The sequence below is a fragment of the Ursus americanus genome, chromosome 9, assembly GCF_024610735.1.
Source record: "Ursus americanus isolate L20-20 chromosome 9, mUrsAme1.1.p, whole genome shotgun sequence".
Classification (NCBI taxonomy): Eukaryota; Metazoa; Chordata; class Mammalia; order Carnivora; family Ursidae; genus Ursus; species Ursus americanus.
In genome coordinates, this window is record NC_142135.1 from 50358936 (window position 1) to 50372073 (window position 13138).

The window sequence follows — 13138 nt, forward strand, 5'->3', positions numbered from 1 at the left end:
TAGCAATTTTTAGAAGCTATTTTGTGCCTAGTGCTTTTCTAGATACTCCATATACAGAAGCCAATGATTAAGACAGAATGAAGGCAACCAGCACTAGTCTAACCTGGACTTTGTTTTAGTCCAAACCCTCTGCTCCTTTCCTACGCTACTTTCTAATTTCAAACAGCTAAATTGAATGCCCTTTTCCCTGGTGGTGAGCAACAACAAAGAGAATTCTAACAAGGTAGCCACAGTTTTAATCAGCATAAAATATCTAAACCACAGATTGAGTGGGTTTAGTATATAAATCCCAGAGGAAAGTTAATGAAACCAGAATGTTGAATTTATTACATATATATTCAGCCGTAATTGGCCAGGAGTAAATGTTAGTTTTATATAAGTGATCAGGCTAAAATAATTATATTGTTTTAATGTTAGTAAGAATTCAAGTTAAAGGTTAATAGAATAGCTGAAACATTTCCACGAATACTCATTGAGCACTTCCGAAGCACCAAAGTGTAATTCCTAACCCCTAAAGTAGGAATTAAGAGATGAAGATGAACAAGATTAGGAGTCTTGTATGGGACATAAGTAAGCAGGCAATGAGGATATATTGTGGTAGGTGCCATGATGGAGAATGTGTGTTATGGAAGCAGGTAAGAGAGTAAAAATGCAATTACATCAGGATTTGTGGGATTTGGGGGGAGGGGGAGTGGAATTTTTCTTGAAAAAGGTGTATCTAGAAAGAGAGCAGAAAGGGTATGATGATTAATTCTGTTTGTCAACTTGACTGGGCCACAAAGTGCTCAAATACTAGACTGGGTGTTATATGCAACTAATGAATCGTTGAACACTACATCAAAAACTAATGATGTACTATATGCTGGCTAGTTGAACATAATAATAAAAAATAAATTACAAAAAAATAAAAATAAATTAAAAAAACATTATTCTGGGTGTGTCTGTGAGGCTATCTCTGGATGAGATTAATACTTATTTGGCAGACTGAATAAAGCCTATTGCTCTTCCTAACTTGACTGTACCTCATCCAACCCGTCGGAGGCCTGGATAGGACAAAGCAGCAGAGTAAAGGAAAATCCATTTATGCCTTCTGCCTGTCTTTGAGCTGGGACATTGGTTTTCTCCTGCTTTTGGACTTGGACTCAGACTGGAATTTATACCATATGTATTCTATTGATTCTGTTTCTCTAGAGAACCCTAACGAACACAGAGGGAGAATAATAAAAACGGAGTAGAGAAAGACGTGTCCCAGGCAATGAATATGGCAGGACAAAATCTCTGAAGCAGGATAGCGACTATGAGCTATTCCAGGAACTGGAAGTGGTTCAGTGGAACTGTAGCAGGGAATGTTGGGGACGAAGAACCAAGAGATGAGGCTAGACTAGACAGCTGGAACCATATCATAAAGGAAACTGTGACCCAAGTGAAGGAGTTTAAACTTTAATTTTAGGGCAGAAGAGAGCCATTCACATGTGTAGGCACAGGAGTGACATGATATAAATAACTCTGTTTCTACATTTGTATCTATGCAAGAAGCAGGCTAACAAAATAGGATGTTGTTGCTGTCAACTGGGTGGATAATGCTGATGGCCTAAAAGGTGATAGGGAGAGAAGAAATTGGATTCAGCTAAGGAGGTAGCATTAAGAAGATACAGTGATTGACTGGATATGGGTTTGTTTATGGAGAAGGAAGTATTTGGATGATATCCAGTTTTTTTCCGAAAAATAAGCAGCTATATGGATGGTGATGCCTTTCGTTAAGATTTGTGTGGAGGAAAATTAATGAGTTCAGCTCTTCATAATTACTGTTTAAATGTCTGTAGCAAGGAACAGTAGGCAGTTTAGAATGCAGACATGGAATTCAGGAAAAAGACCTAAGTTGGTAGCATAGATCCAGAAGTCTTTGGAACAATTTGGGAATCTGTAATTATAGCTCTTGGAGGGAATGAGATCCCTCCAGGTGAGAGTATTCACATGTATTCATTTATAATAAGCTGAATGAATATAAAAATATGTAGAAGCGTCAATAAGGCACTTTGTATATCTACTTTCCATATTTAATACAACATTGCTGGTTAAAGAGAGGATTTTATGTAGACTGGGATCAAATCTGAAAGTGATTCTGTGACAACACCTCATATAGAAAAAAATAGAGGAGGGGACAGCCAGCATTGATAAGAAGATATAAAAAATTATTATAACAAGTATTACCTAGAGCAGGTATTCAAGAAATACTGATATCAAATAAGATGCATTTTGTTAACTTCATATAACTTAATGAACACACAAATGGCCAAGATTTATTATTTTTCTTCAAAATGTATTTGAACAATATATCTAGCTACCTGTAGTGAAACATGACTACACATTTTATCTCAAGGTGAAATGTGAAGTTCCCATTTCAAAAAACTTCATCATTCATGAAATAAAATTGTGTCTTGATGGTAATCACACAGCAGATTTCATGTATCATGTTACATTCAATTACTGTTAAATTGGTCAAACACCAGTATGCACTATTTTTTTTAAATATTTTATTTTATTTATTTATTTGACAGAGAGAGAGAGACAGCCAGCAAGAGAGAGAACACAAGCAGGGGGAGTGGGAGAGGAAGAAGCAGGCTTCCAGCAGAGGAGCCCGATGTGGGGCTCGATCCCAGAACGCTGGGATCACGCCCTGAGCCGAACGCAGACGCTTAACGACTGAGCCACCTAGGCGCCCCCCAGTATGCACTATTAATACAATGGATCAGTCAAAAGGCCAAATAGTGAGTCTAAAAACATCAATATCATAACAATTCATTATTGAGTGTACATTGCTCCTCAAAAATTGTATTTCTTAAATACTATCCAAATAACATAAATATAACTTGATTTTTTTCCTTTTTTCCCTCCTCTTTTCACCTTTCGGGTCTTAGCCTCTTGAGAATTACAAAAAAAAAGCCAGTTCCTAGACAAGAACTTTCCCCAGCATACATTTAAAGAACAATAAATATAGTTGCTATTGAAAGCATAAAGTACTTCACAGGAAATGGATTAAGGAAAAGTTGAGGCAAAAATATAAGGGTGATAATTTTAATGACTAATATTTATTGAATGATGTTACTTGATGGACACTCAGCCAAGTACTTTACTTGTTAATTAAGACCAAAAATACAAATGATAAAGTGGTTCAGAAGAAACGGTGGCCAGAAATAAAGAGACAGGAAGTAATATTTCTTGAACACCAACATTGTACCAGAATCTTTGTATACACTAATAAATTCACTCCACTCAACAACCTTATCAAGTAAAACAGGATTCAAAGATGGATCTATTTGGCCACCAAATCCTCATGCTTTCCTCTGACTCTGCTGCTTTTACCTGTGTTCTGTAGCTTCATGGGGAGGATGAGATCCTGGTCCTAAAGTAGCTCTAAATCTTGCTGCTAGGGAAATTAACAAGAGACAAAAAAGACTTTGAAAGTAAAAAGGAAAGATTGATTTAAAACAAAATGCAACAAAGATGTCAGAATTGATGGCTTGCTAAATAAAGGAAAACAAAAAAAGACCTAGTCAGTGATACAGTCAATGGATATCCAAATTAAGAGCCAATGAGGAATTTTCAGCAGTGAAAAATGAGGTGCTACTGTTTGAACAGAAGAGTAAATGTGTTCATATAACCTGAGACATAGAAAGTCATCTTTATTGATAAACAAGGGTCTACAGAAGGAAAGCACCTGGAAGACACATTGCTAGCTAGCCTCTTTCTAAAAGAGTAATATATTGTTAATATTATAAAATACTGGACCTTTCAACAAAATCTTCCATATATATTTTACATGATGTGGTAATAGTTTGAAATATAACATGCAAATATGGTGACTTTTAGTTGCATTTGAAGAGTAAATTTTTAGTGAACTTGGTCTAAAAATAAGAAAAAAAAATTTCAGTTATAATCCCAGGTCTTGTCTTATATAGTTGTAGAAATAAAGCACATAGGTATAATTCCAGGATTCTGAGGAAAAGCCAAATCAGAAGGCAATTAAGAGCTAACTACTATTCCATAGATCAAGAAGAATTTTATCCTGAGATCCACTATCTTGTGAAAGAAACTTTCAAGAGAAGACATGATTCTAAGTATTGTTACTGGATTTTAAAAATATGTCCCATGGGGGGAAAAATATGTCCCATGAAATAAAAATAGAGGCCAAAACCTCTCATGACAGATGTATATAGAAAAATGGTATTGAACATCAGGGCTAGGAAAGGAGGTAATCACTATTTCCCATTAGTGGCAGAAATAAAGTCTGGAATTTTTCTCAGGTATATAATTGAAAGGATATATGGGGGGGGGGGGGTGCAGAGGCACCTTGGTGGCTCAGTTGGTTGAGTCTGACTCTTGGTTTCAGCTCAGGTCTTGATCTCAGGGTCGTGAGTTCAAGTCCTACACATCAGGCTCCATGCTAGGTGTGGAGCTTACTTTAATTAAAAAAAAAAAAAAAAGGATATATAGGAAAACACTGACTCATTATTCTTTCATTGTGGGTGAAAATAAAATAAAATGGTAACCCTAAACTGCTTATCTCTTATTCTAGTTAAAATAGGATTGCCAGACTAACATAATATAATAAAAAATCATTTAAAAAAAAAAAAAAAAAAGAATTGAAAAAAAAAATAAAATAAAATAGGATTGCCACAGGGTTTCATTTTAAAGGACTAGAAGCTGACAGATCGGAGGATGAGATGAGAAATTCTGCTTGACTCTAATGTGCAATGAGCTAGAACACAATATTAAAGCACCAGAAGACAGGACCAGTTCGAGTTGGTTCTCTCCATTCAATTGTTAGCAATACATAAAAATCATACCTGCACCACAATCTGCTACCCCAGATACATCCACTTGAAAAAAAAAAAAAGACCATTAATGGTAACACCATTAAATTGCAATGTACTCTTCTCTTATTCCATTAATTTCCCTTAAATTTGCAAATATGTAATTTAACTATCCTTAAATTTATAATCTTAATAGATACTAAAATCTTTTTTAAATGCAAAAATAAAATTTGTCAATTTTCTCAAGGTTGTCATAGTTTTTTAAAAAACGAAACACAAAAGGGGAAGTTATTTAAAATAGAGAACAGAATTTAAATAACCATACCTATCTATATCTGCAAATATCTAGAGCTGCATATATTTTATATAATGAATTGTTTTTCAGCCTAGCTTTTCCTTGTTTTAATGCATTCCACGTTCCTTCTCCATCACTTGATTTAAATGCCCAAAGTTTTACTGTTTTTTATAGAAAAGATCTCTTGACATTACGCCTTTGACTAAATGACATGAAGAGCACACACCCACAAAAAAATTTTCTAAAAAGGATGTCAAAGAACATGACATGATAACATCAAACAAAGTTTAATATCGTTTTGATAATTTCAAATTTTCAAACTCCACAGAACTTGCTTTGCCTCTGACAGTTTAACCTTGTGAACTACAGCATGTTCTTTTTTTAATTATGGAAATTTTCAAACATACACAAATGTGAGAAAATAGTATAATGAATACACATTTTATCTACTCCTTCCCTAACAATTATTAACATTTATCAATCTCAGCATGTCAAAATTATATGCCTTTATTAAAGAAAGTAAACTCTGAACCACAAATATACCACAAATACTACTATATAATACCCTATACATTATAATTTAGATTTAAACTGGACCCCATAAACCTAAGAGTTTAATATATTTCCCTTTCATTAAACTACTGAGTTTATGGGATCTAGCTAAATCTAAATTTTATGTATGTAGGTACATACATAATTATATATTTACATATGAGGATATGTATATACCTCCTGCCCTCTTTTTAAAAATATTTCAAATTTCTATTTAGATTCTAGTTAGTTAACATATGGTGTAATATTAGTTTCAGGAGTAGAATTTAGTGATTCATCACTTACATGTAACACCCAGTGCTCATCACCAGTGCCCTCCTTAATACCCATCCCCCATTTAGCCCATCCCCCTGCCCACCTCCCCTCCAGTAACCCTCAGTTTGTTCTCTATAGTTAAGAGTGTCTTATGATTTGCCTCCTTCTTTTTTTCCTTCCCCTATGTTCATCTGTTTTGTTTCTTAAATTCCACATGAATTTAAGAAATTCATATGGTATTTGTGAAATGCTGTATAGTATTTGTCCTTGACTAACTTATTTAGCTTAGCATAATGCATTCTAGCTCCATCTACATCATTACAAATCTCTACCCTCTTTGTATTTTAATTTAAAAAAAAAATTTTTTAAGGAGGCTCCATACCCAGCATGGAGCCCAATGTGGGGCTCGAACCCACGAACCTGAGATCAACACCTGAGCTGAGATCAAGAGTCTGACGCTTAATCCACTGAGCCACCCAGGTGCCCCTCTATCTTCTTTTTTAAAGAATGAAATACTTAGTGGGTGCGGACTTAACTGGAAAATGTAATACTGGACTTCTAGTTCTGGGTCTACCATAGCAAACCACATAAACCCATGCAAGTCACTTATATTTGATATCTAGTGGCATCAGTTTCCTTCTTTCAAGGGTTAAGAGGTTAAAATCGTCTTCAGCTCTATTTTCTCAAAAGAGTACATCACAGTCTTATGCATATCAAGTTTATCATCATTATTTAAGATCCTGCTCTAATTTATGTGACTTTATCACAAAATTTGTATTTTTCTTTTGTTAAAAGATGCAAATTAATTGTTCAAATGTGCAGAACATATGTAAAACTAAAGGAAAAACAACTGACAACCAGGAAATATATTGTACACCACATCTCAAACATTTTTTAAAAGATTTTATTTATTTATTTGAGAGACAGAGAGAGAGAGTGCACAAACTGGGAGCCCAGTGTGGGGCTTGATCACAGAACCCTGGGATCATGACCTGAGCCAAAGTCAAATGCTTAATCAACGGAGCCACCCAGGTGCCCCAAATTAAACATTTTTTGAAAATTATTTCAATATGTCATGAGGAGAATTCTTCAAGAATGTAGTAGCACTTTCTGGGAACTCTTCTGTCAGTAGTGTGAGACTGCAAAATATCTATATGAATGAATAAGATGAAAGAAATCACTGAGTTCGTGTTTCCCAATCTAAGGACAGTAAAGAACATTATCCCCAGATTAAAAGAAAAGTCTTCAATTTTGAAGACCCCATTGCAGCTCAGAACTGGATAGGAATTTGTATTCATTATCTATGTTCCAGTATCCACAGATTTAGTGGCTTAAAAGGACATGAATTTATTATCTTACAGTTCTGTAGATAGAAAGACTGACACAGATCTCACAGGGCTAAAATTAAGGTGTTCACATGGCTGCTTTCCTTTCTGTAGGCTCTAAGGGAGACCCCATTTCCTGCTCATTCTAGTGTTGGCAGAATTCAGTTCCGTATGATTGTAAGACTGAAGACTCGGAGTCCTGGCTGTCAACAACTGGGGCCACACTTAGGTCCTACAAACCTCTCCCTACTCCTTGCATATAAAACACTACATCTCAACCAGTATGGGGCACCAAATCCTTCTCACATAGTCATCTCTCTCTTACATAGCCAGGAAAAATTCTCTGACTTTAAAGGAATGTGTGATAAGATTGGGCACACATGAATAATCTAGGATAACCTCCCTACCTCAAGGTCAATAATCTGAATCACATCTGCAGTGTAAGGTAAGACATTCACAGGTTCTGGGGATTAGGGCATGGACATCTTTGGGGGAGCCATTATTCCACCTCCCACAGAATTGCATTTTCAAAAAGAGCAGTAATTGGTCTGCTCCTCAAATTCCAGACTCAGGAATAGCACCCTGCATTGCACACAAAACCTAAAACAGCCCCCGGTAATACTGGGCTTCCAAAGATTAGAAAGAAAAAACTGGGAAAAGTTCTGATTTCATGGAGATATTGCCACTTATTCACTTGTCTGTTTATTTGTTCATTTATTCACCCATCTATTAAATGTTTATTATGTGCCAGGCACTATACCAGGTGATAAGGAAACAGCTATAAATAACACAGACAACATGCCAACTGCCATGGAACTATGTCTAGAAGATGGTACACGCATTATGCACTACGTAAGTTTAAGTGCTGTATGTGCTATGAAGAAAAACCTATTGGGGTTTTCCTCAGGCCTGTTATATTGAAGCTACCATAGCATATGCTATCAAGAAAAGTGTCCCTGAGGAAGCAACATTAAGTTAAGAAATGAAAGATTAGGAGTTTGGCTGAAAAGGTAGTGACCAGGGAATTAAGAAACTGAGGATAAAAAGAAGCCATCCGAGACAAAGAGAATAGCATGTGAACAGGTTCTCAGTTATAAAGGAACAGTCTCTATTTTAGGAATAAATAAAGGACAAGAGAGAGAATAGAAAGACCAGGACTTCCTTAACATTTGCAGAGTCCAGGCTGGAGTACCAATGCAGACCCCTAACCAGCTCTCCTCCCCACCCCAGGTCCATCATGGCCTTTGAAGTTTTCATACACACAAGTATGGACACCCCAGTCTTCATGTCCAAATTCTATCCATCCTCCCCAAACATTCATGTTTAAGGATCAGAAGACTTCATATTGTTAAATGGCAATGCTCCCAAATTTGATTGTCAGATTCAACACAATTGCTAACAAAATGCCAGTTAGAGGCAACAAATTGATCTTAAAGTTTATACGGGAATTCAAGGGACCCAGAAGAGCCAAAATGACCTAGAAAAAATAATGCAGTTGGAAGACTCACAGCTCCAGATTTCACAATTTACTATAAAGCTACAGTTATCAAGACACTGTGCTATTGCCATAAGGTAAAACTAAAGATCAATGGAAAAGATTTTAGGTCCAGAAATAAACTGTCACCCTTATGACCAACTAATTTTTGATGAGGACAATTCAATGGGGGAAAAGAATCATCTTTTAAACAAATGATCAAATGGTGCTGGAACAACTAGATACCCACATAGAAAGAAAGAAAGAAAGAAAGAAAGAAAGAAAGAAAGAAAGAAAGAAAGAAAGAAAGAAAGAAAGAAAGAAAGAGAGAGAGAGAATTTGGACACCTTACTCAGAGCATATACAAAATTAACTCAAAATAAAATAAATGTTAGAGCTAAAACACTTAAACTTTTAGAAGAAGATACAGGAGTAAATCTTTGTAACTTTGGACTATGTGATGGATTCTTAAGTTATGACTCAAAAACACAACAAAGAAAAAGGTAGATAAATTGGATTTCATCAAAATTAAAAACTTCTGTTCAAGGAACACATCAAGAAGGTGAAAAGCAATCCACAAGATGAGAGATAATATTTGCAAGTCATATATATGATAAGGGACTTGCATTCAGAATACACGAAGAACCCTTACAAGCCAACAACGAAAAGATAAATAAACCAATTAAAAACAGGCAAAGGATTAGAACAGGAATTTCTCCACAGATCATATATCAATAGCTCATACGTGCGTGAAGATATGTGCCATCACCATTAGCTATCAGAAGTATGCATATCAAAACCAGGAGGCACCACTTCATATCTCCTAGATTGACTATGATCAAAAAGATAAAAGTTTTTGGTGAGGATGTAGAGAAATTTGAAATTTCACATACTGCTGGCGGGTAAGGAAAACAGTTTGGCAGTTCAAATGGCTAAACATGGTGTTCCCATATGACCAAGCACTTCTACCTAACTAAGAAAAATAAAAACAACCTCCACATAAGAACTTGTACATGAACACTTAGAGCAGCATTAATCATAATAGCCAAAATGTGGAAACAACCCATCTACTTATCAGAAAATAATAAAATTGGGCTCATGTATATAGTAGAATATTATTGGGTAACAAAAAGTGAAAAGTAATGAAGTGATGATCTATCACATACAGCTACATGAATGAAGCTCAAAACATGATCCTCAGTGGAAAAAGTCAGTCTCAAAAGACCACATATTGTATTATTCCATTTATATGAAACATCCATAATAGGCAAATTTTAGAGATAGAAATATGTTGTTTTCCAAAGCTGGGGTGTGTGGGATGAGGGTACGGGGTTTCTTTTTTGATAGATTAGATTATGATGACAGTTGTACAATTGTGAATATACTCAAATTAATATAAAAATTAATTGAATTGTACACTTTAAATAAGGTTGATTTGCATGGTATGTAAACTCTATCTCAAGAAAGCTATTTAGACAGGGGCGCCTGGGTGGCGCAGTCGTTAAAGCGTCTGCCTTCCGCTCAGGGCGTGATCCCGGCGTTCCGGGATCGAGTCCCACATCGGGCTCCTCTGCTGGGAGCCTGCTTCTTCCTCTCTCACTCGCCTGCTCTGTACCCTCTCTCGCTGGCTGTCTCTCTGTCACATAAATAAATAAAATCTTTAAAAAAAAAAAAAAGAAAAGAAAGCTATTTAGAAAAATGCCTACTATGGATCTGCGTCCAGCATCCTGGCTGTTTTGTATGTTGTTTTCAAATTCTCATTCCTTTATTGCTTTTAATCTTAATATGTTTACAAGGACCCCTAGCGTAATGTTAACTAGAAACAATCATAATGGCTATACTTATCTCATCCCTCATATTAAAGGAAAGTTTCTAATACTTCATCATTAAGTATTATTCTTGCCATAGATTTAAGGAGATACTCGACTCATATCTTATGTCCTCTGTAAAGAATTTTCAGACCACTCCAGCCTTGAATCATGTCTTCCTCTTTGAGTGCCTTTGGTATTTATTGTCTGCCTCATGGATGTAAAGATAATAATATTTTTCTGTTCTAATATTGCTTAACACAAAACAACCTTCGAGGAGTAAACTGAATGCTTATCCATAAAACTTCCCAGACCAGACCACAGCAGCATAGAATGAGTTACTTCACCTTTAAATAACCACCCCAGTCATTCAGCATGTACCACGAAACAGATTTAAAACAGCTTTTGTGTGATTATTAATTAAATTTTATGCATCTTTTATGACTGATCTTATTTCTCTGATTAAGGTCCTGGTGGGCATGGACTGTATTTATTTGCAGGTCCATGACATCCTCAATAAATATTGGTCAAATTGATGCAATACAGTCCTTTTAAAGGTCTGTACTATCATTACCACCCCAGCGTTTTATATTGTATCCATCGCTTCCATTTCTCCATAGGACACACACGATTTTCGGAGATGAAGGAATATAAATTAAGAGCCTTGATTTAATCAGCATGAGCCTAGGGTGGGAGATTCTGCTGTTCTTATCAATTAGCACAACTTCAAAATCAGCAGCAAAATGGTTTTGTAGATGAGGCCCTGCAGAATGCAGTCCATCTGGAAATGAGGCACATCCTTGTTTACCTTTTATGTTTGTTTGTTTGTTTGTTTTAATTTCTCCATTCTCTTTTAATGGTCAACTGCTTCAGCTCCAATTCTGTACAACCACAGAATCAAAGTAATTTTGAGAAGTTATTCTTGAGGTAATTCAGGCCTAAACTCTAATTTTGAGGGTGAATAAAGAAGAGAATAAATCATTCATGAAGTTCTTGTAGTGACCTGATATTAGTACTGTAGTTAAACCTTCCCAATTGTGTTCTATTGATTGGGAAACTAAACTATGATCTACCTGTTTTGCTTTCCCTTTCTCATTCAAGATTTTCATTTAATGAACTGGATGGTGAGCTATGAATTGTTGCCATTCCTTGGGCCACTGAGTTAAAAATATCCAGGCTTTATCAATAAGAATTATAGAGTGAGATTTTTAAAGTCTGCCAGTATCACCATAAAAATGTGAATAACATCTTTAGATCAAATAGTACATAAAAGAAGCTTTAGCAATAAAAATTAATAGTGTATCCATTTACTGCCTTATGGTCTGCTGCTTATTGAATTAGTCCAGTTGCTGAGGATAAAATCATAAAGCTTACTAAAGAAAAATAACATAAAAACGTATTTGTTTATGATCTTTCAGTACCAAGAGAGGAATCAAATCTGTGATTTGAAAACCATTTTTCAAAAATATAACAGAATACAGAATAAAAAGCAATTTACCTTTACTCAGTAGGGTATGTTAAGACTGCAGGAATAAAGTGAAGAAACTCTCCACTATGTGCAGTTTTTCAAGGTGAAATAAAATCCTTGTCAAATCCCAGCAGTGAAAGGAAATGAGGAATGATGATTAATAACACTGTTGGCAGGACAAAATAAACCTTGAAATCTAAACAATCTTCCATCACACAGAAAGCACATGAATCTATTATCTCTTTGCATTTTTAATTGTTGGTTATTTCTTAAGTACTTCTGAACTCTGTTTAAATGTCTGCAAATATTTTTCAGCATTAAAGTAGGATTACGGAAATTATCAGTGAGCCATATAAATACCTGATAGCTCCTATTGCTTTTAAATATATATAAATCCTTTAGTTTCTCAGGTAGTCACTTAGCAATGCCTCTATCAGCACTGCTTACACACTGTGTCTAACACAGATACAGGTGTGAGTAAAGTGTCTAGATACATAAACTAAATTTCATTGCCGTTTGGAATGCCCTATCCTGGACCATTACTTGGATTACCAGGCTTATCCTTAAACAAACCACAAAACACAATCACAAATATCCTCCCCTTGAATTTTTACCTGATTAACAACTCTTAAAAATTATTTTTCTTTTGGGGCACCTGGGTGGCACAGCGGTTGGGCGTCTGCCTTTGGCTCAGGGCGTGATCCCTGCGTTGTGGGATCGAGCCCCACATCAGGCTCCTCTGCTATGAGCCTGCTTCTTCCTCTCCCACTCCCGCTGCTGTGTTCCCTCTCTCGCTGGCTGTCTCTATCTCTGTCAAATAAATAAATAAAATCTTTAAAAAAATTATTTTTCTTTTTTACCTTGGATTCACAGGTTTTTATCATAAATTGTGTCCATTCCATTTGGGATTGTTCAAATGTGAACACTGATTTTTCCTAATAAGAAAATTATAGTACTATTAAAGGAGAACTCTCATCCTACCAAATTACATGAACTAGCTGTTGTTAACAAATGTATGCCCAAATGATCCAAACAATTTCGAATATTTTGTTTTTCACACACCATTACTAGAAAGGCGAATGTATTGGCAGGGCACTCTCATCCATGTAATAATTCAGAGACCCAGGCTCACAGCAGCTCTGTAATC

General features: G+C 35.6%; 1 long non-coding RNA gene across 9 annotated transcripts in view; it reads right to left on the reverse strand.

The window, feature by feature from the left end:
- LOC123797926 (uncharacterized) overlaps nucleotides 1-13138 on the reverse strand; it is a 230735-nt gene that overhangs the window by 20042 nt on the left and 197555 nt on the right. For 2 of the 9 annotated variants that reach the window (XR_015725807.1, XR_015725808.1), the window contains exon 6: nucleotides 3364-3427. The exons of the other annotated variants lie outside the window; for them this stretch is intronic. This is a non-coding gene — a long non-coding RNA (uncharacterized LOC123797926). The remainder of the gene's footprint in view (nucleotides 1-3363; nucleotides 3428-13138) is intronic. 9 annotated transcript variants of the gene reach the window in all.